At 44.4% G+C, this 24,172-nt stretch overlaps 1 long non-coding RNA gene across 2 annotated transcripts in view; it reads right to left on the reverse strand.

The window, feature by feature from the left end:
* The window catches only part of LOC141926747 (uncharacterized), a 51,852-nt gene that overhangs the window by 27,317 nt on the left and 363 nt on the right, over positions 1-24,172 (reverse strand). Inside the window, exons 2-5 of one of the 2 annotated variants that reach the window (XR_012624198.1) lie at positions 10,074-10,135; positions 9,265-9,312; positions 5,603-5,839; positions 3,550-4,087 (exon numbers count right to left, since the gene is read on the reverse strand). This is a non-coding gene — a long non-coding RNA (uncharacterized LOC141926747). Of the gene's footprint in view, positions 1-3,549; positions 4,088-5,602; positions 5,840-9,264; positions 9,313-10,073; positions 10,136-24,172 lie in introns of those variants that run through there. The other variant, XR_012624197.1, reaches the window with a different exon arrangement.

Raw genomic sequence — 24,172 nt, forward strand, 5'->3', positions numbered from 1 at the left:
CTTGTATGTCTCCAATGTTGTCATAGAAGCAAGTAACATATTTTTCTGATACAGATCTACTTTGGTACATCCCAAGCTGGTACATTTTGTGCTTAGTTTCTGTCTCCAGAGGACAAGAACAGAAATCTCAAACCTATTTGAACTTTTAGGATATCATAGCATGCTGTGTATTTTAAAACGACCTGTCGTATCCATCTAGAGTCAACAGATTCAAATTGCAGGGGGTGGGGGGTTGTACCAGACAATGACACTGCTCAGTGGTTTTTGACTGTTAATGCAAAAGTTAAACAATTAATTTATTTGAAAATACCAAATATTTTTAGAAACAATTTGTACATTCAGCCTTTAATGTAGATGGGGGGGAAAAGACTTTTCAAGACTATGATTGACCTGGAATTTGACTCAAATGGAAAAGCCAAAGAAGCTCAACTCCACATTCGGAATTTTTTTTTTTTTTCATTAAAGGTTCAAAAACTACTTAAAACTGGGTGCAGCCCTGAAATCTTTTCCCCTCGTGGAAATCAAAGTGATGATCTGACTCCATTTAATTCCTGGGCTCTGTAACCAGTTTGCTCATACTTATGGCACTCAGTGATCCCACAAAAACAGAATTCAGAGCCGGGCACTTGAAATCAAGTACCTGAGCTTGAGTTGTGCTTTAGCTAGGATTCATCTAGGGCCTACCCTAGATGGGCTCAGGGCAAGCAGAGCACATTTACTTACAGAGAGGATTTCAGTCTGCAACCACTTGGCTGAGCCCTTAATTTCAAAGGGTGAACAACCTCCAAGGAGATTATGGCTTTGAACTTCTTACCAAAGAGCCCTTCTAAAAGGGCTGCATCCTATTGACTGTCTTACACCCTGTTTCACCACAAGTGTCTATTGTTCATGTTTTCTTTGTCTGTTTAGTAATGATGGTTCATTATGGAACCTGTTTCAAAGATAAGCCTACTAAGAAGCTGGATCTGCAAGACACAAGACTGCTCATCAGCTCTGGGAAGGTGTACCTCGTTACACCCAGCTGGAAGATAGGGTCCCAGTGCTTCAGCTTGGGAACCAAATCCTCCAGCCTTTGCCCAAATCTTGATGTTGTGATGACTCAAAGGAGCATTTCTGCTAGTGGTCCAGCAGGAATTGCGTACCATGCTCTGTGTGTATCGTAGCTGAGGGAACATTTTCCATAACATATGGAATTTCTATCTATGTTTATAACAAGGCATGTCACTTATGAGTACAGAACTGCCTCCCATGTCAAAGAAAAAACCACCACCCAGGAGATGAAGTACTACTCAAAGCTATCTCAGAACCAAATGTTTTTCTTCCCAGAGAAATGAAAGTCCAGAATAAACAAGACTGCTACTCTGAACATGAGGATCCATGTGAAATTCATACAAACTGAGTTTCCTGGGTCCCTTTCTTCTTTCTCACCCAGGTGTCCCATGTAAAAGCACCAAAGTGAAGTAAGCAGCACCCAGCTGGTCCAACCTCCTTCACCAGGAACATCCCTTCCTCCTGCACAGCCGCATTGCAGAAGGTGATGAATGGAGACACTCCCTCTCCAGAGGTAGCCGGACACTGTATGCAAGCAGGCATTTGCTTTGAGCTTTGCATGACCAGATATTTGCAGCCTAGCATCAGTCTTCTATCTGGTACCCTGAAAAAGACTCTCGTTCCCCTCCCACACTGTTGCCCACACTCAGCACTGTCTCTGCAGGCATTTACTAAGCTGTGCAGCCCCTTCGTGGGCTCAGCCTGGGAACAGCCAGCAGCCCCTGTTGCTTTCATCCAATCTCTGTCAGGGGACCCCGCATAGCTCTGGTTTCTGCTGTCTCTCCTCACACATCTCTGCACCTCCCCAAGGTGTGCAGAGGCTGTGCTGACAGCTCCACAGGGTGCCAAGAGCTCCCGCTACCCCAGGCTGCCTTTTTCTGGCTGAAGAGGGAAACAGGAGGTGATGGCCCTTGGAGGGGGTCAGGGACCTCCTGTCTCCAGCTGCAGCTTGGGATTGTCTCCACCTGTAGCAACTTTAGGGTGAATGCAAACTCAGGTAAAGCTGCTCTTGCTTTTTCCAGGGGAAACCGGAGTAGATTTCAGCTCGCCAGTACAATTATTTCAGATGATCTGGCAAACAGGTTTTTCTCTCTGACATAAAAGATGATGATCAGGGCTCTCGTGGAGTCACAGATGAGATCTAAAGCTTCGGGATATCACTGTGCTCTCCAGCAGCACCAGCTTCAAGGTGCAGCCTGACAAGCCCCACCGTGTGATTTGCAGAAGTGACCCAGGGGGGCAGCAAGCAGCCCTTTGGTAGCAAAGCTGCCTTTTTGCTTATATGAACTAGCAGCAATTGTATACCAAAAGCAAAAGCTGTGTGCTTCAGTGCAACCAAAGGACAGTTATAGTTCCCATTTTAGCAAACTAAACTGGTTCTCCACATAAATCCTCCTCGGGCCCAACCTTCAGGTTTATCTTCAGTGAGGATGCTTCACCCATCTCTGTCCTACCTAAAAATAGATGGAAAGGGGTAAAGATGGAGCCAGTCTCTTCTGAGTGGTGTAGGACAAGAGGCAAAAGGAACAAAATGAAATATATGAAATTCCACCTAAACTTAAGAAAAACTGGTTTGCTGTAAAGGTGGATAAACAAGGCAACAGGTGGTCAGGAGAGGTTGTGGAGTCTCTATCCCTGGAGAAATTCAAGCACTGTCTGGATGTAGTGCTAGGCAACCTACTCCAGCTGATCCTGCCTTGAGCAGGAGCGTTGGATTAGACACCTTCAGAGCCACCTGGAGAGATCTCCAACCTCAACTGTTTTGTGATCTGGTCATTTCATCCGAAAACATCATTGTAACTTTCTTGAAAGTAGTTGCCAACACTTTCTGTAGCACATGGACATGCTTTCACAGCCTTTTTGGCTGAGATTTTGGAAAAAGCTTGTCTCTCCAAGGAGGCACCATAACTATGTTCCTTTCCCTGACCCGTAAGCAAAGTCTTTGCTAAACAGCAGTCTACTTTGCAGTTTAATTTTCTTTTTTTTTTCATAAAGTAATGTCCCAATCATTTTTTTTTTTTCATTCTTCCTTGTGTGGCAGGAGGCAGAAATCAGAGAGGGTGAAAGCCAAATATGGGAAAACTGGGAAGCAGCTTCAGAGTCACTGAGTTACCTCGGGGTTGCTGTCACATCCATTATTATTCATTACAATAACCTCCTGCAGACTAATGAACACATGTCCTATTAGTCCTGCAGTCATCACAGGGAAAATAAAAAGCTTTGGACAGTTCTAGGAAGGGTCTCAATTTCGAGCCAATTTTATATCACAGCCTATTTTTGGTCAGTGCTGCTCGTTCGGGTTCTCCTCAGAGCTGCTGTTACGGGAAACATGATTTCTTCTTTATAGATGACCATCTCTTGTTGTTGCCTGCAGCTCATGTTCTGGGTGATAAAAGTGCAGGCCTGGGAGTTATATCAGTCAGGGTGAAAGCCAGACTCAAGCCCCTTCGAGTTCAATAGGGCCAGAATTACCTAGATGTCTGTTCAAACAAGAATATATCTTTGGGAAACCTTATTCAAGACTATATTCAATCACATTTCAACACTGGACGCTCTTCCTTTGCTGCTGGTAACATTTTTTTTCCTTAGGAAATAGTCTTTTAGCAAAATAAAGACTCACGTCATTGGTTTTCAAAGCTAGCTGACCTTGTGCTAATTAACTGTGTTTGGAGGCACACAACATAACCTCATGCTAACCAAAACAATGAGCAGCCTATAAATAAAAAAGAGCTACTGCTAAATTTCACATGTTCAGCTTTAAACTTGAAGATTTCCATGGGAGTAGGAGTTCACTTCACTGACTATCTTTATCTCTTTAAAATTAACAGAAAGGAAAAAATAGGCCCTTTTGCCCTTAAACTGGAACATAAGGTCAGGATGACAAGTGGTGCTGGCAGGGCTGGGGGACTCTGGCCATGCTGGAGGCTCCTCGCAGTTCAAGACATCACCATCAACATGCTGGCACCGCCCTGGGCTCCGATATGCTGCATCCAGTGGGCTGGAAAACGAGATTCCTCTTCTGTCCTGCGTCATTGCCCTGCCATAGACAAAGTCTCCACGAGATTTAAAAAAATATCAAATAATTAAAAATAATGTGTTCAGTCTTTCCTGTCAGTTCCTGGCACGTGAATGCTAAAGACATCAGGAGAAAAACACTTGCCCTTTGTTTCCAGAAGCCCTGGGGAATGGAGATGTGAAATCCGGGAGTGACTCAGAGGCTCTCCTATAAAATGGCACTTTTCACATGTCCAGATATTCCTCTGATCCAAGGAGCTGCTACCGGTAAAGGGCTGAGCCATCACTTCAGCCCTTTACCTGCTGCAGGGTCCGTTCTGACCTCTCTTTGCGGGCACGACTGCTATGATTAGCCATGATGGGAGCCATCTTTGTGCTGAAGGGAAAATAGACCCTCATACTATTTTGGTCTTCCTGCTCTCCTCTGCTCTTCTTTTGGCCCTGCTTGGCTCTAGCTGGGCTGAGGCTGGACCAACTCTGTAGGGAAACCAGCATGAAGCCTACCAAAACAAAGGGATGCTGAGCTGAGCTTACCATGAACTGGAGGGCAAGTAGTGGCTCAGATGCCACCCCAAGCCAACACTCCACAAAAGGCTATTTTTGTCTCTCTAACTGGAAATGTTTGGACACTGAAATGTCCTGAATGCTAGAGAAACTGACAATGAAATGATTAGAAAGCAGATCCTGGTTTAGTAAACCTATTTTTGGTGTTACAATTCTTCTCCACCTGTGAATCTTGACTGAACATGACCTCAGTTGCAAACCCAAAGTGGTAGATCATGAGAGGCACTGGGAAAACAGTCAAGGGAAAGAGATAGAAATGACATGGGTTGAGGGATCTTTGACACCAGTTACAAATGCAAATGAAAGCAAAAATGGGAAGCAGTGACTTTGACAATCTCAGGGAGCAAGCAGGGACCCTGAACACAAGCCTCACACCCCTTGCTGGCAAGCTGCACGGTGGGGTTTTCAGAAGCACCCCTGGTTAGTCTGTCCTCCTGCCTGCAGGAGCCCGTGGGCATCCTGCTCCCACCTGCGGCCATTCTGGAGCAGCCTGGAAAACCCCATGGTAAGCCAGCACTCAGGTCTTCTTGCCTGGCTGAGCTCAGCAGCATCACTGCAAGGGGGAAGCTGAGAAGACGGAGGATGCCCTGTCCACCTTCTCCTCCAGCTGAGTCCAGCAAGTGCCTCTGCTGACCAACACCTCCTGCAGCCTAGCTGTCATCTTCCCTAGGAAGAGCCAGGCTTCATTTCCAGCTCTCATCCAGCAAAAGGGATTGTATTATCTAATGAACAAGAAGCATCAGCTATATCCTTTGATCATTTCCAGACTAACTCCCACGGCACAATTTTAATTGCTAAAGATATAATCACGCAGCTCGGATCTGTCCCAAGGACTATGAAACTTGAGGACGCTTCTTTTTTTCCCTTTTTTTTTTTTCTCATAAAGAAATACTTGCCATGCTGGGCAGATGTACCACATAACTACAGCATCTCAGGCACCCAGAACAAGTGGAAAAACCCAGGAAGTACGTACCCGCATCATGCTGAGCTTCACCAGCCTGTAAATAGCAGTGATGGCTCTGAAGTTCACCGGGAAACAGGGGAAATAATAAATACTCCTTCCCTTGAGTACCACCGGGCTAAAATGCAGCAGCTGGAAGTCCCACTGTGGGGCGAGGTTCCCCCGTGGGGTTGCAGATGAGGCTGTTGGGTTTGAGGCTGCTCACTAGCATTTGGAAAGAATTTGTTCCACCAGTGGAAACTTTTGTGGCTGAAACAGTTAGAGAGGGAAAAGACAGTTAAATTCTGCCTTCCTCTATGGAGGGTAAACTTAGAAACATGTCTTAGACACATAATTTAGAAAACCAAGATAAAAATCCAGCCAGCTGCTTTCCCCGGAGCTTTTTCATGATTATTGCTTACCAGGACAGCCACATGGACAAAGTGTCATGTTTTGAGCGCAGACTTTTCTGGATAAGCCACGAAACCCACCAAGTGTAATTTTTCACCATGTAATTTGTCTTCCCCAAACAGACTCAAAAACTAGTGAAGCAGAAAAGAATAGGATGTGAATTGTGAAGCATTTTTGTGCACGCAGACTTTGGCAACTAGTAATATCCGTATTACGGTATGATGAGACCTTTGGCAACTAATTTGTCAAGTGTTTTTTTGATGAGAAGGTATCAGCAGATGATAAAGTTGATCTTGACATACCAGAGGAGCTGTGTTTGTGTGTGGACAGTGAAAATTAATTTACCACTAATTTGGCTTCAGTCTAAACTAAACCAAAATGAATGCTGCGGTCTCATCTCACCCTAGACTGACTTCTAGTTGACAGCTCTGAATAATTCAGGAGAAAGCCTGTCTCCTGCCAATTGCTGCTGCAGACAGTTCCCAGTGCCACCAGCCCCTTCAATATGCACAACCCCGTCTCCTCGCTCCTCCGGCAGACACTGCCCACCCAGGGCAGGGGGAAGGGCAGCACTGCACAGGTAGTGGGGGACTGTCATGTAAAAATGAGATTTCTGTCTTACATGTCGGTTAGGCACTTCCATGTGATAAAGGGAAAAGGTCTGCACATGCATCTCTTCATCGTGTTAGGAATAAACCCTGTTGGTTAATGTGGACTGTAGCTTTAATAAACTAATCGGTGCAGTTAAAAATCTCTCCTGCTGAGTGAGGTTTTGGTTAACAAGAACAATTATAGAAATCTGTGCATTCGGGCAGATGCAAATCAGTAGTGGGACGCTCTTCTGCTCCATCCTGCTCCTTGAGCACCTCTTCTGACAAAGAAGTTTTCTGCAGACAGAGTCACAAGAGCATATTGGGATGTACTGAAATATCTTCAGTCACATTTTGTACTGGGGTCTGACAACAGTCAGGTTCTCCAGCCATTTCCATCGTGTTCTCACACACTGTCCCAGCTTTCAATAAGAAAATGTTGAAACCTTGGCATTTTGCAGACTTCTGTAGACACTGAGAAATTGATCTCCCCAGGGTTCTGGGCACAGTCATTAACTTGTTCTGTTTCTAATGTTAAAAAATGTTGTGACTTCACTGCCCCAGACAGGCATCATGGAAAAAAAAAAAGTGTGCATGGCCCTGGTCCCATCTCTTGGTGGGTTAAAACAGGCAAATGACTTGGAGGTACAAGGTAAGAGAAGAAGGCTATGCATCAGATCATGTACAAGCTCCTGTTGGTTTCCATTTGCATCCCTTGAACAGAAGTCCGAGTGCCTTCCACAGCGCAACAGATTTCAAGTTCTTGAAACAATTGCTGTAACATCTAAGCTATCCACACGGTTATCTGCGCACAGTTAGAGCTGCCATGGTGTTTCTGGTGGGGGCGCAGGGCAGGTGGGTCGCCCATTTGCTCCCCTCATCAGGGCTCAATGAGAAAAACGCAGCCGGCATGTGGAAGCCATGGAAGGATTCTGCTAAGCTGCTTTCCAGACAGTTGACCCCCAGCACATACTGGTGACTGGGGTTGTTCCTCCCCAGGGGCAGGTGTTTGCTCTTCTTCTTGTTGAACTTCCTGCGGTTTCTGCTAGACTGTTTCTCCAGCCTGTCAAGGTCCCTCTGGATGGCAGCACACCCATCTGGTCCATCAGGCACTCATCCCAGCTTTGTGTCATCTTCACACTTGCTGAGGGTGCTCTCTGGCCCATCATTCAGGTCATTAAGGAAGGTGTTAAGTGGGACTGGTCGCAGTATTGACACCCGGGGTACACCACTAGTGACTGGCGTCCAGCTGGACTTTGTGCCGCTGATCACAATCCTTTGACTCCCGTGATGAAATCACCCGTGCTGGTCTGCTCAGTAACCCTGACCCACAAGTCCTCAGCTGGCTCGTCACCCATCCCTGGCCGTATCTCCATCCATTCCCTCTGCCATCTCACACAGAGCAACTCCCCCTCCCAGGCTGTCCACCCTCCAGTTGAGCAAGCTATCCCACCACGCCCCCATCATCCCAGTAGCCCTACAATTCACACAGACCTCCCGTTCCTACTGTTGGTTCCCATGCTGTGGCCACATCTTCGTGAGCACGTTCCCCTCACTGCATCTTTTAATCACTTTGCTGCCATCAAGCAGCTGTGAGGGTCAAAATCAAAGTGGCCCATCCATCTCCTCCGAGAGACAACCACCATGACCAGTGACTCTGCAAGCACACATGGTGGAGGCCTGGGCAGCACACTGAAGGATTTCAGCCTTGTTGGTGGTCCAGGTAGATTCTGATGAGCACAGGGTGGGGTTTCAAGGTACAGTGGGGAGCTCAGCTTCCTTTTAAAAAGCCTGAACACCTACAGACATCAGTGTTAAACTGGTGCCGTTAGATTTGCAAATTCAAGCACTTCATTAAAGTTTCATATCCAACTTAAATTGGTTCTCTCAACCGTTGATCACTGGCTCACACACATTTTTCCCCTGAGCAGACAGACCTCAGGAATGTGTGGTTAACGTGTGGTTTGACATGCCACTGGCTTCAGCTGCAAAACATGGGTAATGGTCCCAAATTCTGCTGTCACCAGCTAGTCAAGGACTTCCTCTGTGCCACAGTTTCTTGTCCCCAGGTGGTGCCAGGACAACTCTTTGTGGGGCCAGGCTGTCAGGTCAATTATGAACATTTCCTGGTTTAAAAATGAACGGCTTTGCCCCCACATGCAGCATTTCATGCAGTGCATGGTATGGATGTGCTCTGTGTCAGACTGGGTGTAAAAAGATCTGTGTGAGGATAGAAACTCTGTCCTGTGGGGCCCCTTCCTCTTTGCTGTAGGGTGAGACAGAGCCCACAGGAAGGCAAGGGGTGACCTTGTGGTCCAGACAATGGAAAGTCCACAGCTGTCACCACTGCCACGATTACTTGGGTTTCGTACAACACGGTTCTCAGAGACAGCTGCTGGCTAATGGTTCCCCAGATTTCTGCTTGAGATCCTGCTCGTCTGACTTACAGAAATGCTCATCATTCATAGCTGCAACTTGAGTCACTGAGAGATCTGCCACTGTGGCTGCAAGGGGTGTAGGGTCTCTCTGGAGAGCAGATGGACATTCAAAACCAACAGAGAGCTGTGCCTTTACTTTTAGGGTCTTTAGTTCCCTGTGCACAGGATGGTCACAGCACCAGTCCCCAGCTTGGCAGGGGTGGTGAGGGATAACGCTGGAGCAGCGCGAGGCAGCAGACAGAGCCATGCCACTCACCAGCATGTGCAGGAATGAATAGGTCCTTCTCCCATCAGCCTTTCAATCCTGTGCCGAAAACAGAGAAACAGGATCAGTCACTGAATAACGAGGAAGAAGCAGGCTACTGTGTGACTTGGCATTAAGTGCTCCTCTAAAGATTAAAGCAAGGGTTCTGTTCAAGAGCTGGAGGAACTTGCAAGGGAGCTGAAGCTGAAATACAAGTTGTGATAGGCCATGCCTTGTCTAACTTTTGAGTGGGTGACTTTTTCAGAGCTACTAATGAAAATAAGTCAAATGGCCTGTGATCCACTTTCAGTGACTCCTCTTCATTTAGGGACCAGTTAGTACCAGACTGATGTAACGAGCAGCCAGCGTGTGTCATTCCCAGACACTTTGTCCCCACGGAGATCTCCTGCCACTGCTGCCAATACCTTGTTTGCAGTGAGATCAATGGCCTGGCAGTTCACCTTTAGGCTCCATGGGAAAGTATTTTGCAGGAGGAAGCGCAGAGAGGTCTGCTTTTGTCAGGCAGACTCTGGCAGCTTGTCAAACTGGCAGCTTCCAAGTGCAGGCGAGGAGAAGTCTTTTAGCCTGGTTTCCTGTGGAAACGAGGCTGTTACCATCAGACCGTGATCAACTTTAACCCAAGCTAGCCAGCAAGCTGCAGTAAAGGTCTTAAAAAAATTAAAGTCCTCTAAATTTCATAAAAATAGAGAAGCACATAGGGAAAAGTGATGTTATTGATGCTGCCACAAAGGGAAAGGCAGGGAGAACTTGCTTCCTAGATCCTGCCTCCAGCAAAGGCTGCTGGCCATGGATGTACTCACCAACTAATCCACAGGAACAACGCTCCAGGGAACGGCTTGTGCTGTCTTCTGGCTGCGTGACACTAAAGGAAAAGAAGAGAGATGCAGTTGCTGTGGCGGCCACAGGTGACATGAGAGAGGAATTGGTGAAAGGAAAGGTCCAGGAGATGTGGAGGGGAGAGCTGAAGCTGTCTTGCAGAGAGCTTAGCCTCTGGAGGTCCTGTGATTGTGCGTTGTAAGAGGTTTGCTGGACCAGGGGCTATGGCAGTGCAAGAGGGGTAGTAATGTAAGAGAGTCTGCAGGAAACCAGGCCTCATGAAACATGATTCATGGATTTTTTTTTTTTTGTTATTTTGGTAGGAATTCATAATAGTCTTTCTTTTAATTTCAAGCAGTTGTTTTGGGGTTGTTTTTCTCCTTTTTTTGGGAGAGGATTAAAATCTGGCTGGCTTAAATCTGTGTTTTAGGTGATTCTGATATAATTTTGGGTTCTTTGATTATCAACCAGAAGAAAAATAAAATGTTCAGAGATTTCTTGCCCACCTCACCCTAAAGCAGGAGAACGAGCCTGCTGATACTGAGAGCCAAACTGGATCCCAACACTGCTCTAGTTCCCACACTGATGCCTGAAACCATACTGTACAAAGCCATCAAAAAACAGCCACAGAAATTCAGGTAGAAAATCCATTTTGGGCATGATAACAGAATTTTTTTCCCTATCCAACATATTCCAGAGGGAAAAAACAATCCTAGTATAGTCTATACATCAAGAAGCGTTTTTTTTCCTCAGGAGGGACGTGTTTGGACTCAGCTTTGTTACAAAAATTTCCGCATAGTAAATGTTGCTCACCTGCTCATTCAGAGGTGGAGTGGAAACCTTTGGACAATGATAGCAAATACAAATTTACTGAAGCTTTAGAGCCAGCAATCATTCTTCCCATACCCCTGTCACAACCTCAGTTGCAAGTGACGGTCCAGGTGCGTTGGGTTCAGTAAGGATCTGGTCTGTTTATGACTTTGCCATGACCACAGTGTGGGGAAAAGCCATATCCTGACCCTGGCTCCCAGAGTGGTTTCACTGACGAAAGCCACCTTATCGTTCAGCAGGTGTGATCCATGTGAATTTATGGCTGTTTTCTGCCTGAAGAGAAGAGAACAGAGACTTTCACGACTTTGCCTTCTTGTCCCAGCACACCCAGCAGCAACAGTTGGCAGCCAGGAGACCTCGAGCTGGATTTTCTCCTACCCTAAACCTTCTCAATGGTGCTGAAGCTAATGGGCTGGAGCAGGTAGGACTGATGTGGCACATACAATCTTTGTAATGGAGACAGTGCCTGAGAAGCAGTACGTTAACTTGACTAAATTTAAAGCTAGCAGCTAGAGAACAGCCTCAAAGCTTTTTACTTTTAGCTGAGCCTGTTTAGCACCGTAAATGGCAGAGAGGCCAGGGAGTGGAAGAGCCCATGACCGTTCATCACAGTACGACAGCACCTAAGTAACAGGCTCTCACACAGTAAAAATAGTGTTTAGCTTAGCTCCTGCAGTAATTTTTGCGCCATGGATTAGTGTTTTTGCAGAGAAAAGGGACAGAAAGCTGGGAGAGTTGTTCATGGGTCTTCCTGCTTCAGCATAAATACATCTTACATTCAGCTGCACTTGGCAAACCAAGTGGTATTTAGCCTGTAGCTAGAAATGTTTATAATTTGTTCCTGAAAACAGCTGTGAGTATGTCACCGCACTGGAAACTGTTCGGCTGGTGTCAGCTGAATTATGGGAGGTGGGCAATTATCTTGCAAGAAGTCTATGGATTCAGGTATATCTTGCATTAAAATATCTGCCACTCTCTGCAGTCTGGCCCGTGTGAAAGGCTGAGCTGCTTCGCAATTTATTTTTACAACTCCTCGGGGTCGAATCATCTCTGTGAAGGAGGATTTAATGAGAAGGACTGACCCATTCTGCTCCCCTTGCTATTTGATGATGAAATTTTAGCCAACATCTCCTCAGAAGACGAACTACTGGTCAAGCCAATTTCATATAATCAGTATTTCTATTAGATTTACATTGCATCTCCTGGGGATTTCAAAGGCATTTCACATAGGAGGATTTGCAATGGCACTTGTGTACCCTGACTAGCAAGCCCTGTCCCATCATGTAATGGCATCCCCTAAAGCCACCAGTGCAACCAAGTCATCAGCCACTCCACTTCAGGAACTTGTGCCAGGTGAGGAGAGCAGAAACATTCCTCTGAGCAGAACAGGTCAAACCCACCAAGTTCACCAGGGAAATTTTTACCTGTAGCTGGATTTGTAGCAGGTCCTCAGGATCCCAAAAAGAAAACTCACTCTGAAGACCTGATCATCTAAAAGCCTGGGAGCACTGGGAAGCAGTTAGTCTGTCTTCCCTAGCCCATTAAGCCACGGTTTGAGGGCTCCTGAGCTCTAGCTATGGCCAAGCATCTTGTAGGCATCATATAAGAGGGATGGGGAGAAACGGGTTGTAATTTCAGCAAATCTGTGAAATTCTCCAGCCAGCTACGGCTTAGAAGCATCTTTGACTCAAAGCTCTGAGCCTTTTGAGGCATCCCTCGTTCTTCTACCAGGAGAACAAAATGTTCTCACTAAAAATGGGGGCTGGGATGGGATGGAAACCTGCACCTAAGCACCTTCCAGTCTCTCAGGACACTTGGTTTTGAATCTCACATTTAAAGCTCAGATCCATCTTGAGTTAAAAGGACAATGACTGGTACACACCTTAAAACAACTTGGCCCAGGCTCTGTCTTTCTTTTGCCTCAAACACTGAGCTGCATTTTCTGCAACTTTAATTGGTGTCATCAGATTGTGATGGCAGCTTTCCATTTCAAATAGTTAATTTTACTTTATGAGATGGATCCCTTCAGTAATTTGTTCTTTGCAGTTACTGCAGATAGCAATGATCAGAATATTTAAAATATTAGACTGCAGCTTTTCTGTAATGGACAAAAAAAAAATTAATCCAGAATATCAGAAGGAAATGACAAGGTGGTTGGATGTTAGAGCCTTTTCCTGACAGGCAGAGTTCATATTCCTGGCCAGGATTTGGTTTATATTAGGCAGAGAAATTGCAGTTTTATATTAAAATTTGAAGGACTTGTGGTCCTGAAAGCCAGAAAGCTTCTTCGAACTCCATCTACCCTAAGAAAAGACATTGCTTCTACCCACAGCCCTTGCCTTGCATTGCTAGCCAAATAGACAATTCTGAAAAGTTACCCAGACCATGACCACTTTTACTGTTGGTGGCAGTGGATTGCAGTCCAAAAGCAACACTCATCCAGGGTAATAGACCTGAACGTTTTCATCATTATGTTGCAAAATCATCTAGTCTCACTTGTTTATCTTTTAGGCTTAATATGACCTAGGTTTATATCATCTGAGTAATTACAAGTATGCAGGTTTTTCACTCTGTGAAACATAGGAGCTCTGGGCAGACATTTTAATTTCTATCAGCTGTCATACCCTGGAAAGATAATTAAACACTCTTCATTTTCCATTTAAAATGGTATACAAATGCTGGACGTTAAAACCAGAGAGATTTCCAAAAGAGAACATGTGGGTAGCTTCAGACTTTCCTTTGGCATCCAGCCATCAGCAAGGTTCAGCAGAAGTTCACCATTTCCCATTGTGTAAGGCTATTTGTTTAACATTTCTTTTGTCTGAAGTGGCCTTGTCAAATGAGATCTCTCTATAATTTTCATTTGGCCTTTCACTCACATTGGAGCTGTCACTCCTGTAGAAGCAGTTTGACTTTAGGCTTAACAGGAATGTAAGCATAAGCAGATAAAGTTTTAAAAAATTCACGTAACTTTTCAGCTTAATCATAAAGGCATCCTTCAAAAAGAGACTGGGCAGCCTCAGAATCTTATGGTGTAAAAACCCAAAGACACTTCCAAGGACCAAGGTTCAATAACTTGGCTCACTTCACCTTTTGTGGACAGGCTAGCCCAGGTTTTGAAGCCAAATTCCAATCTCTATAATTATATTTTGACTAGATAAAAAAGAAGCTTTACATTGATTTGAGTGGGGAACATACCCTTCTTCACATCCTGTCCTGCATGGCAATGCTGAGCGGAGTTAAATGTTCATCATCTTCCCCTCCTCCAGCATGAAGCCATACACATGCTGTAGGTACACGTCATCCACGATGCCCTACAGGGTCCCCCTGACACCGTGCATCCACGTGTTTGCTCTATGTGATATAATGACATCCCCCTAAACAAATTAATGTCATCTGCTGGCAGGTTTGTGTTTCAGAATTTAACTGGGAGCTGGAATCAGAGTTGCTGTTACCGCTCTAGTAACTGCTCCTCAGGCCATGTTTGTACATGCAACTGCTCTGATCAAGGCTTCCAGCTAGGGCATGTACCTGTGTATCTACTCACCTAGCTGATATTGAATCAGAATAGCAGTATTTTCTCTTATTTTAAGACTATATTAAAGATAACATGGAAAGCGATGTTGATGAGACCTTTCAAAGTGTTATATTAACAGGTAATATCACTAAACACTGTACAGATCCACCTCTACTAGTATTTGGTACACAAAGGAAAAAGACCATATTAGTTTTGGCATAGAATGGCATAGGTTGGAAAGACCTCTGGAGCTCCTCTACTCCAACCTCCTCATCAGGGCAGGTCCAGTTCCAGCAGGCTGCTTGGGAGCATGTACACCCAAATTTTGGCTATCTCCAAAGATGGAGGTTTTACAACCTCTCTGGGCAGCCTATGCCAATATTTCTCCACCTTCATGGTAGAAAATTCTTTCTTCTATAGAGTTGGATTTTTTATCTAAGACACATAAAACAAAAGGAAAACAAATCAGCCCTAGCAGCACGTAGAAGCTACACTCATTTCTGGCGTGGTTTGCTTACCCCTCAAAACTTTTGCTTCCTCCTTAGCATTTTTCCATGTGAACAAAATTACATTTCTCACTAATCTCCTCAATTGTCTCTATACCCCATTTGTGTCCTAGAAGCTGCCAAGGCTGTGTCTCATTTTAATTTCTTGATGGCCTTGCTCAAAGGCCTGCTGTCATTATACGTAAGTCCAGTATATCTAAAAAATCAATTACACAAAATGATACAGTTACAGAAGACTTCCAGACAGCTTCTTTGTGTTCCATACGAAAGAGTTAAATGGCTGCAGCAAGAGCAGTTGCAATCAGCAGGGTTGTCTTTTCAAGGGTTAATGCGTATAGCGAGACAGTAAGGTAAGTTGATGCAAGGGATGTAAACATCCACAGCGGGATCCTATGCCAGCCCTACACCACACCCCAAAAAGCACTGTCTTCCTGGGGACGCGTCCTCCCCCTGGGCCCCAGCAAGTAGCTGCTGTTTCCCTTTTGCTGATCTCCTGCGAAAGGGAGGAGGAAATGAGTTCGGTTAATGCCCCTGCTAGCTAGGAACGACGGAGCACACGCCTCATGTCATGGCATATTTCATCATCTATGTATCTTTAATCTGGAGACACAGATGTCCTTTTTTAAAGGGACTGGGAGTCTTGCTGGTGCAGCATACCAGCACTGTACTCCAGAACGGAAGGCAGCTGCTGCTCAGGCTGATGCTCTCAGCTTGCAGCTCTCTTTCTCTCCCAAGTCTTTGATTTTTTTTCGATTGCGGTCACCAGTCTGGCCCTCACTGTTGACAAGTGGCACTGCAGCAACATCTTTCTGATGCTTCATCTAATCTACTGTAATCTATCTTTGCTTCATTGTTGGGGATGCAGCAATGCTAACACAGTACACATCAAATGTCATCTGAGAGACGGGCTGTCCCCAGAAGGAGAGCCATCTGAATTGATAAAAGATGAATAACTTGATGTGATCACAAGAATTAACAATACTAAACATGTCTCTGAGAGGCTTTTGGCAAGCTTCTGATTGTCACACACATTCAACGAGCTGCTCCTTGCCACAATATTGTCTTTTATATCTTCAGAGAACAGAAAATAATGCAAGTTAGTTGTATCTTTGCCTCACACAGGGGATGCTTCAGCACTTCCCTGTTCTCATACTTGAGTGATACATATCTATGTATACAGTATAAATCAGAAAATGACTATCTTTGGCACTTATAATTTGAAAGATTCCTCCTCTAACAACATTAAACACTTCTGAAATGGTGCTCCATGATGTTGAAGAGCTGCTCCTCCCACATTTCTGCAGTGGGAGTCACTCGGAAGTTTGTAAACGAACAGTTGTTTCAAATTTGAGAGTTAAATCAGAAATACTTTCTATGAGATTTGAAAAAGACATTTTTTAAATTACTCATGACATTGTGGAAGAGCTTTGAACAATCCCTTCCCTGCCCCAAACCCCAACGGCCACCTTCCAAAGTGATATGGAGGGAGGGCAATGAGGAGGATTCAGATTCCAGAAAACATCTGAAAATGTTATTGAAAATGGAAGTCTGTTCTTCATTATTTCAATGGAGAAAATGAAACTGTGTAAGATGCAAAATCACATCTTTAACACAGCACATTTTTCATTTAACAAAGAAGAGCAAGCAATGATTTCCAGCCCACTGGAAGGAAGCACAGCTATCTGCACAGTGTACCGTGTAGGCTCCCTCTGTTTTAACATGCACTGCAAGTTGTAGCTATTTTAATGCTTTTTAACTATGGCATTCCTACATGTCATCGAAAACATCCGGCTTTCTATGAAACAAATATCTACTCTAATGAGGTAGTTGTCTAGAATACATATTCCTTTACATGTTATCAGATAGGAAGTTTGAAAATAAGACAATGAAATACAAACCAGACCAAAGAGGATGACCCTGCACACCTGGTACAAAGGTCTGCTTATGTCCAAACTGGTAAATTGTTCCTTCTCTTTCCAAAGTGTTTTTATTATTCTTTGCTTTTTTTTTCAGGGCTGAGCATAAAATCTGGTCTCTTCCCTGGTTCTCTACCTATGTGACTTTGCCTGTTATAAAGAGTTGTTAATGAGTATGATTTAAGTTGGCACATCCTTAAGTAACATTAAGCTGCTTCGAATATAATCTTCTTTACTGTGTATCAGGAGAAGATTTATAAATCTCTTCTCATTTGCCCCAAAGGAGTTTACTTTTTTAGACCTTTATAGTTAGACTGTGTGTGTTCTGAATTTATCTAGCGTCCTTCTGCTTTGACCTTCACCACACTTCCCTCCCAGATCTGATTTTCTTGTTGACAACTGGGTCTATTTTCACTTGACTTCCTATGAGGTCATAACTCCGGTGTGGTTTTGCTCTCGGAAAGCAAAAATTCCAACCGGGGTTTCCAGGGAGGTGCAGCTGCCACGGCAGACTTGCCAGCCAGCCAGCCTTGCCTCCTCTGGGCACAGGGAGAGCTCACAGCAGGGTCATCACCTACGAGATGCTGGGAAGCTTAGTGGTGGTACTGCTCTTGCCATGCTGAGGGTTTGTGGCTGTCTATGAAGGCTCATACAGACTGTCCCTGTTGTATTTACTGCCTCTCCCCAAAGCAGACTGCGATCCCTTATTCCCCACTCGTGTATTAAACACACCCAGAGTTGCATCCTAGGTGCATCAGAGGTACTTTCAGTGCTATCTTCTTTGGTGCCTAATGTGTTGGTTTGCTCTTCTGAAGTACCACATCCCATATCACCTCTCCACTATATTCAATAAAAGGTCAAACTACCAGTTGCATTTTCTCTTCTACCCCTAGATGACCCTTTTATCCATAAGCTGAGCTTCGGAACATAAAATTACCAACAAAAGGGCATTTTCACTCACCCACTTTCTTTTCTTCCCAGTAAGGAATTGCTGCAGCATTGGATTAAAAAGCAATAGCTGACAGGTAGGTTTGGACCCCACCTCACCGCACTTGCGTGGTACCGTACGGGCTCCTCCAGCCTGTCACAAGTCCTGTGTGGAAGTGCAGTGGGACACTCAGTGAGGGCTGAGGAGTGAATCCACAGGACTTTTTGCTTTTAAAACTAATAAATTCCCAGTTATTAAGCTAGTTCTCAGCTCCCTTACCCCATTCTTGGCCATGTGTCGCCTTCTAAAACCTCTTCCTCTGTTTTCACTGACTTCTCCATCTTCTCATGCCTCATTCCTGTGGGATGAACCCATCTGACAAGCAGAGCTCCCATCCCCTGTCCTTTCATGGGAGGCTGTTGTCATAATATTTTTCCTTGGTGCAAGGTGCCTATTTCCCTGTGGGAGGTTATTCCGGCTGCCTGCTTTCATGTACCCAGCTTTGGTGCCTTAGGAGATGCTAAAAAAAAAAAGTCTTCACCAGAGAGTACAGCTTTTCTGGACTGAACCACACGTGAATTAGGCTCCATTGACTTAAGTAGAGCCAAGGCAAAACAGCTTTCTGATGCAGATATTTAAATTAGGCAATTAGATTACTGTCTGCACCATCACCCTAATGAAGGTCCATCGCCTGCCCAGTGCTCATCCCACATTTGCTGTTCAGCTCTGACACGAAGGTCAGTGTGAAGAGGTGGGAATTACAGCTCACCTAGATGCAGGAGAGAGCAGGATTTTGTCATGCTCAGATCAAAATTTTATTTTAACTGCTTGTAAACCAAGGTCAGGGTGCTGCTAACAATGCCTTGGGATAAAAGTGGTATTGTGGCCCTAAGGACTAAAGGAGGTAAACTGTATTAAAACATTTAATTTTGGTGGCAGACTTGCAATTAACCCAACAGGTCATTTAGTGAGGGACTACAAATACACTGGGACATTTATAACATCATTCAAGACTTGTTTTGCACGATTAAGCCATAAAGGTAATTCAATATATAATGTTGCGAAGAGATTCTTTCATCAGGTCTCAAAATGTGTATATCTGCCAGTCTGTCTTTCCTTTGCAAATAAATTTTTTTATCTTTGCATCAATTTGTCCCACCATCAGGTTTCAAAGAGGGATGTTCAGTTGTCTGAATGCTGAAGCTGGTTTGGGCACTTGCCAGCTTCGAAGGCATCATGTTCGCTATACACAGGACTGCTTTGAAGGATGCCTTTCATCTAAAATATTACATCCTTTAGAGCTACATTTTACCTATATTTTATTGGGTCTTTCTTTCTAGAAGTTTCTTTCACCTGCCACTGGCAGCCCAAGGAAATTTTGTGGTAGGGCTGAGGTAAAACTGACTCCAAAAGGGGAGGGTTATTTTTGTTAATAAAATCAGTCAATGCCTCTGTCAGGAAGCTGTGAATACCAGGAAGGACAGTTGCTTCACATCAAGTAGAAATACTGTGTTTATTTAGACAGCACATTTCAATCCTCATTCCTGGGCAGTGGTCATGGGAGATGCCAGGGCACACAGGGGACAATAACTGAGAGTGCTCAGGAAACGTCTGGGCTGGCCCAGAAGAGGTACAGTCTCATGAAGACAAGGGAGGCAAGTTTTCATCTTTAGCTGAAGATAAGTAACAGCAGCACACTGCGGCACCAAGATGTGTACAAATATGACCTCTAGAAACACAGGCAGCCACCTTACAGCACAAAAATAACGTAGTTTAGATCTATTTGTAAGGTTGACAAGGAAGTTCTTCGAGTCAATCAAACAACCTTCCCTGCAAACCTCGACCTACAAATGAGCCGTAGATGTTTTCCAAACTCAGATGACTCAGTTCCCTTGTCCTGAAGATTTACACTCGCCTTCCTCTTTGCCCTCTGTGATTCAGAAAAGCTACTGTGAAGCTATCTCTGCTCACAATCAGTAGCCCATGTAGAAACAGGAGCTATCTGAAATGTCCCCAAGGAGAACATACTGGCTCACATTTCACTGGGCTGGACTTGTTCCTGTAGAGTCACTGTACCGTTGGGTACTTCTCTGCATCAACATATTTGCTCCATCAGCAGTTAAAAGGAAGACATGGGTAACTTCCTCCAATGTTGGAAGATACAAGCGTGGAGTTTTACTCATACAGTGCACTATTTCTTTATTATGAGCACCATGAAATCCTGATCCCAGTGAGATAACAGTTGCTGAGTTAAGCCATCGCTGATAGGAAATTTTCGTCCTTCCACTAAGACACACTTTATTCTTGGTTTTAGACATAGTTTTTTCACTGCTGACACCAATGTGCATATTATCGAAAGATTAGATGATACAGAGGTAAAAGTGTGTTCTGGTGGTTGAATACAAAGTTTGGAGTTAAGAGTTGCAATCACCATCTTGGGAATTACCTGAAAACTACCTTAGATGTGAAAAACTGCTTTATGGATTTGGCCCAGTGTAGATTAACTTTACTAAATTCATGTGAATAGACTAATTGCTTCTGTAGTTCTCAGAACCTAAATCTCTGCCATCATATCATTATGCAAAAGACCCGAATGATTAAAAGCTCTTAGGAGCATGCTGGAGGACTATTTTGCCATCACTTTTATAGATAATTATATTAAAATATGTAAAGTAACATGAGTTTAAGCACAGTAACTTACAACAGGCAGAAAACAGCGATGACTACTAGCTAGAAACTGAGAATTTTCAGTAGCAAAATAACAACTTCTTTCTCGTGACCCTGTCTTGCAACCTCTGCTGTGAACAGAACTATTGATTCAAGAGAGGATGTTTTGCTCAGAGATTTTAATTCAGACTCCCTGTAAGCGGGCAGCTCTACTCCAAGCATGCTGCCTAGCAGTAAGTTTGAGCCAAGTAGAGATGACTTTGTAATTCACAGCCTCCTTATTTTTTGTCAGATAAGTCCTAGCCTGACCCAGGTTTTCCTTTCAGCTGCATACGTACAGGTACTTTCTTGTGAGTAATTTCAGAAAATCTAGTTCCTCTCTCTCTTGCATCCATCCAGATTTCAGGCCAGCTTTCACTTGCCTTCCAACCTTCTTATCATCTGCAACTGAGTCATCTCCCATGCTTCCTGTAGTCTGGATTAATTCCTTCTTTGGCAGATGGAATTTCCCCTCCCACTCTTCCTCCACAGACTCCTTGAGCAAGTCATTTTGCTTCCCTGCCTCAGCTTTTCCATCTCTAACATGGGAAACAGTACACTTCCCTTCCTCGGACCAATTTTAAGAACAAATCCACCGCTATCTGCAAAATACTGTGGTGACAGAAAACCGTGTAAGCAACATAATCCACAGTGTGCTTTCACAAGGGTAGCAATGAAGAAATAAATGTGTTGCATTTCTCTTCCCAGCTAACCACATCTTAGGAACGGCAAGTTACAGTCACATCAAGCAGATGGTGATGAACAAGTATCAGCTGCTCCGCAGGCAGGGCTAGTGTAGCAGGTAAGGGGCAAAAATTGAGGTTTCCCACATGAGTTTGAGGATTTGTGGGGTTCAGCCTGAGCAGGTAGAGCAGAAGGAGGAAGAGAAGATGCTTAAGGGACCAAGCACAGGCAAGCTGGTTTCTGAGACAGAGGCAATAGTGATGAATAGTACAGCTTGGAGTCACTTTTAGCACCTCATTCAGGAACCAAGCTGAGATTTTAGCAGACAGCCCTACTAACTGCTCTTTCTCCACAGCTCTGGTCACACTACGGTGACAGAAAACAGTCTCCTGAGAACAACTGCAGCCCTATAGAGTGCCGAGGTTAATGAAAACATCATCCAGCTCTCCACTTGGCACTCGGACTGTGCCGATATTGACGAAATCACTGATGTTATTAAATAGACTCTGTTTCGTTTGAAATGCAAACAAGTAAATATTAGTGCTACGTCTAATGAGACTTGGAGAAAGCACATACCAAAAAACCCCTGTTCATTACCCTTATGCACTGCTTAAAGTGTACAGAGCATTTGGAAATGATGTGCTATATCTCAGCTAGATTAGACCCAATTATAAGAAAGCTGGAAGCAGAAACAGCTTGCCTGTTTATGCTGGACACTAGCTAGTGAATTGAAAATGATATCGAAATGCTTTGTATTCATGGTTCATCTGTATTTTCTCAGCTCAGAGCTAAGGTCTGAAAAGCTCTCTGTGCAGTCACAGGTGGGTGAGGACATTGCAGCGCTCCCAGGGCAGACGCGCCTGAGAAACCTCACCATACCTCCCTGTGACGAATGGGATGGGACCAAAAGGCACCTGATCTCTCTTGGCTCCCAGGGACGCTTTAATTTATTTTCACAGTCACACCAAACCAAAGAAGACCCAACCCTGCACACACTTTGTACACATTCTTTGCTACGAGTATGGACTCCTTCTTTAGAGGGTAAATAAAATATTTACAGTCTATAAATCTTGGAAAATTGTTTCTCTTTCAGCAGCAGATCTACTTTCCTGGCCTGCTCCAGGGCAGATTGGGTAATAGTCTCCAACTCATTCCCTAGCCCACAAGGTTTGTGTATTTATAGAACATCTTGGAAAAGATTTTCTGATTTACATGAGATTTTCTGCCGGAGAGGATACTGACTGCTTCTGCTACAATACAAATAATATTCTGCATATATTGTTATGGGAGTCTTGTGTAATACAGCTTTGTAGTACACAGACTTTTTTTGTTGGCTTTGCTTACATCTGCTATCTTTTATGGCCTCTGAACCACTCACATTTCTGAATCATTTGCATTATTGTTAATACCATTGTGGCTGAGATGAGAGCTGGGCTTTTACACGGCACTTTACTAGCAGGACATGCATGTTGAAACAAATCGTAATGCTAGGGATTTGTATCTTCAAAGTGCTGTTCAAATAGAGCAAAATAAAACTTTGCACCATTTGGGTGAGGAACCAAGAAGAATTTATTCCTGTTTCATTGAGGACTGAGAAACCGAATGGCTGAAGTTGATGCAAGCCCAGCACACAGCCCAGGTGGGACCCCAAAGCTGACCCTCAACTCGCAGTCCCCATCATGCCAAGTGAAAAGCAGGCTCCTTGTATTTTGCAAATGGTTAGTCGCATTCAAAGAAGCCCTAATCCTAATTTGAACCACAGAAACACCACCTTCAGTGCCCAGCAGGGAAGAGGATGTTCCCACGCAGTCTCAGGAGTTATTGTGCTAAATTTCTCCCTACCACCATGGAGTTGGGCGAGGATGGACCTCCTCCAGTACTTCTTTAGTTGTACACACAAATATAGAATGAGCTTATGTATGGAGTTCAGTCTCCCTTCTGGTCACAGGATAGAAAATACAGATAACACTTAATTCATTTAAATGGAATAAGGTTAATGGAGGTAGCTATTTTCTGAAAGGAAGTGCAGGAGCACAGGTGGCTGCAGAGATGAGTTGAGTAGTCTCATTCCCCAGTTATCAGGACGTGTGTTAGGACATTTAGGAGCCTAATTTGGTCCTCATTGAAACGGAAAACAGAAAAACCCTCATCTTCTGCTTCCTGATAACTGGGATCTGCTCAGTCTCTTAGCTACTCTGTTTTTTTGTTCACTTAACTGCTCCACCTGCAGCCAAAGTCACAAATGTTGGCATCTGCTAAAGAATACAAATAGGTCAGCCTTTTTCCTCCACCTTCATTGCATTAAACGAGCTAATAAAATATCTGATCTTGCTCATCCAGACACCTCGGAGCCTGCTGTGGAGTAGACATAAAGAAGACATTTGAAGACAGGATGACATCCATTCAGACCACACAACATCACGGCCGAGCGACCATCGAGGCCCACTGCTGACACATACCTTCAGACACGCTGTTTTCAGCCAATCCTTAAATTTCAGATTTAATCAGATTTTTGAGACCGTTCAAACATATCTGGGGAGAGGAGTTACGGAGAGGTGCAGGGACCATGAGAAAGGTTTTGAACAAAGCTGATGGCACAATGTTCTTTCAGTTTTGAAAGGCTTTGCTGGATGAACATCAGGTACTGAGAACCACCTTCCCCTTTTTTGGTCAACAGTAGAAGTCACAAATTGTGCAAGCTGGAGGTTTGGGTTTGCTCCACACCTTTGAACTACCGACAGCAGCTCATGGGGGAGAGCACAGCCCCATGGCAGCCGAGGGAGGAAATAACGCTTTGTATTTCTTTATCGTAGCTGTGCGAAGCTGGGAAATCTTCCTTTACCGTTGCACAGACGGTGAAAAGCAAGGTTTAAAAACTCCATTTGAAGCGCTCCACCTCTGAACATTAACAGAGGCTTGTTTAAGTATCTTTAAAGCGTTTTCTTTCAATCTGGTTCAATCCAGCTTTTCTTTAGGATCACACCTGGACCTCTGA

The sequence above is a fragment of the Strix aluco genome, chromosome 8 (assembly GCF_031877795.1).
Source record: "Strix aluco isolate bStrAlu1 chromosome 8, bStrAlu1.hap1, whole genome shotgun sequence".
Classification (NCBI taxonomy): domain Eukaryota; kingdom Metazoa; phylum Chordata; class Aves; order Strigiformes; family Strigidae; genus Strix; species Strix aluco.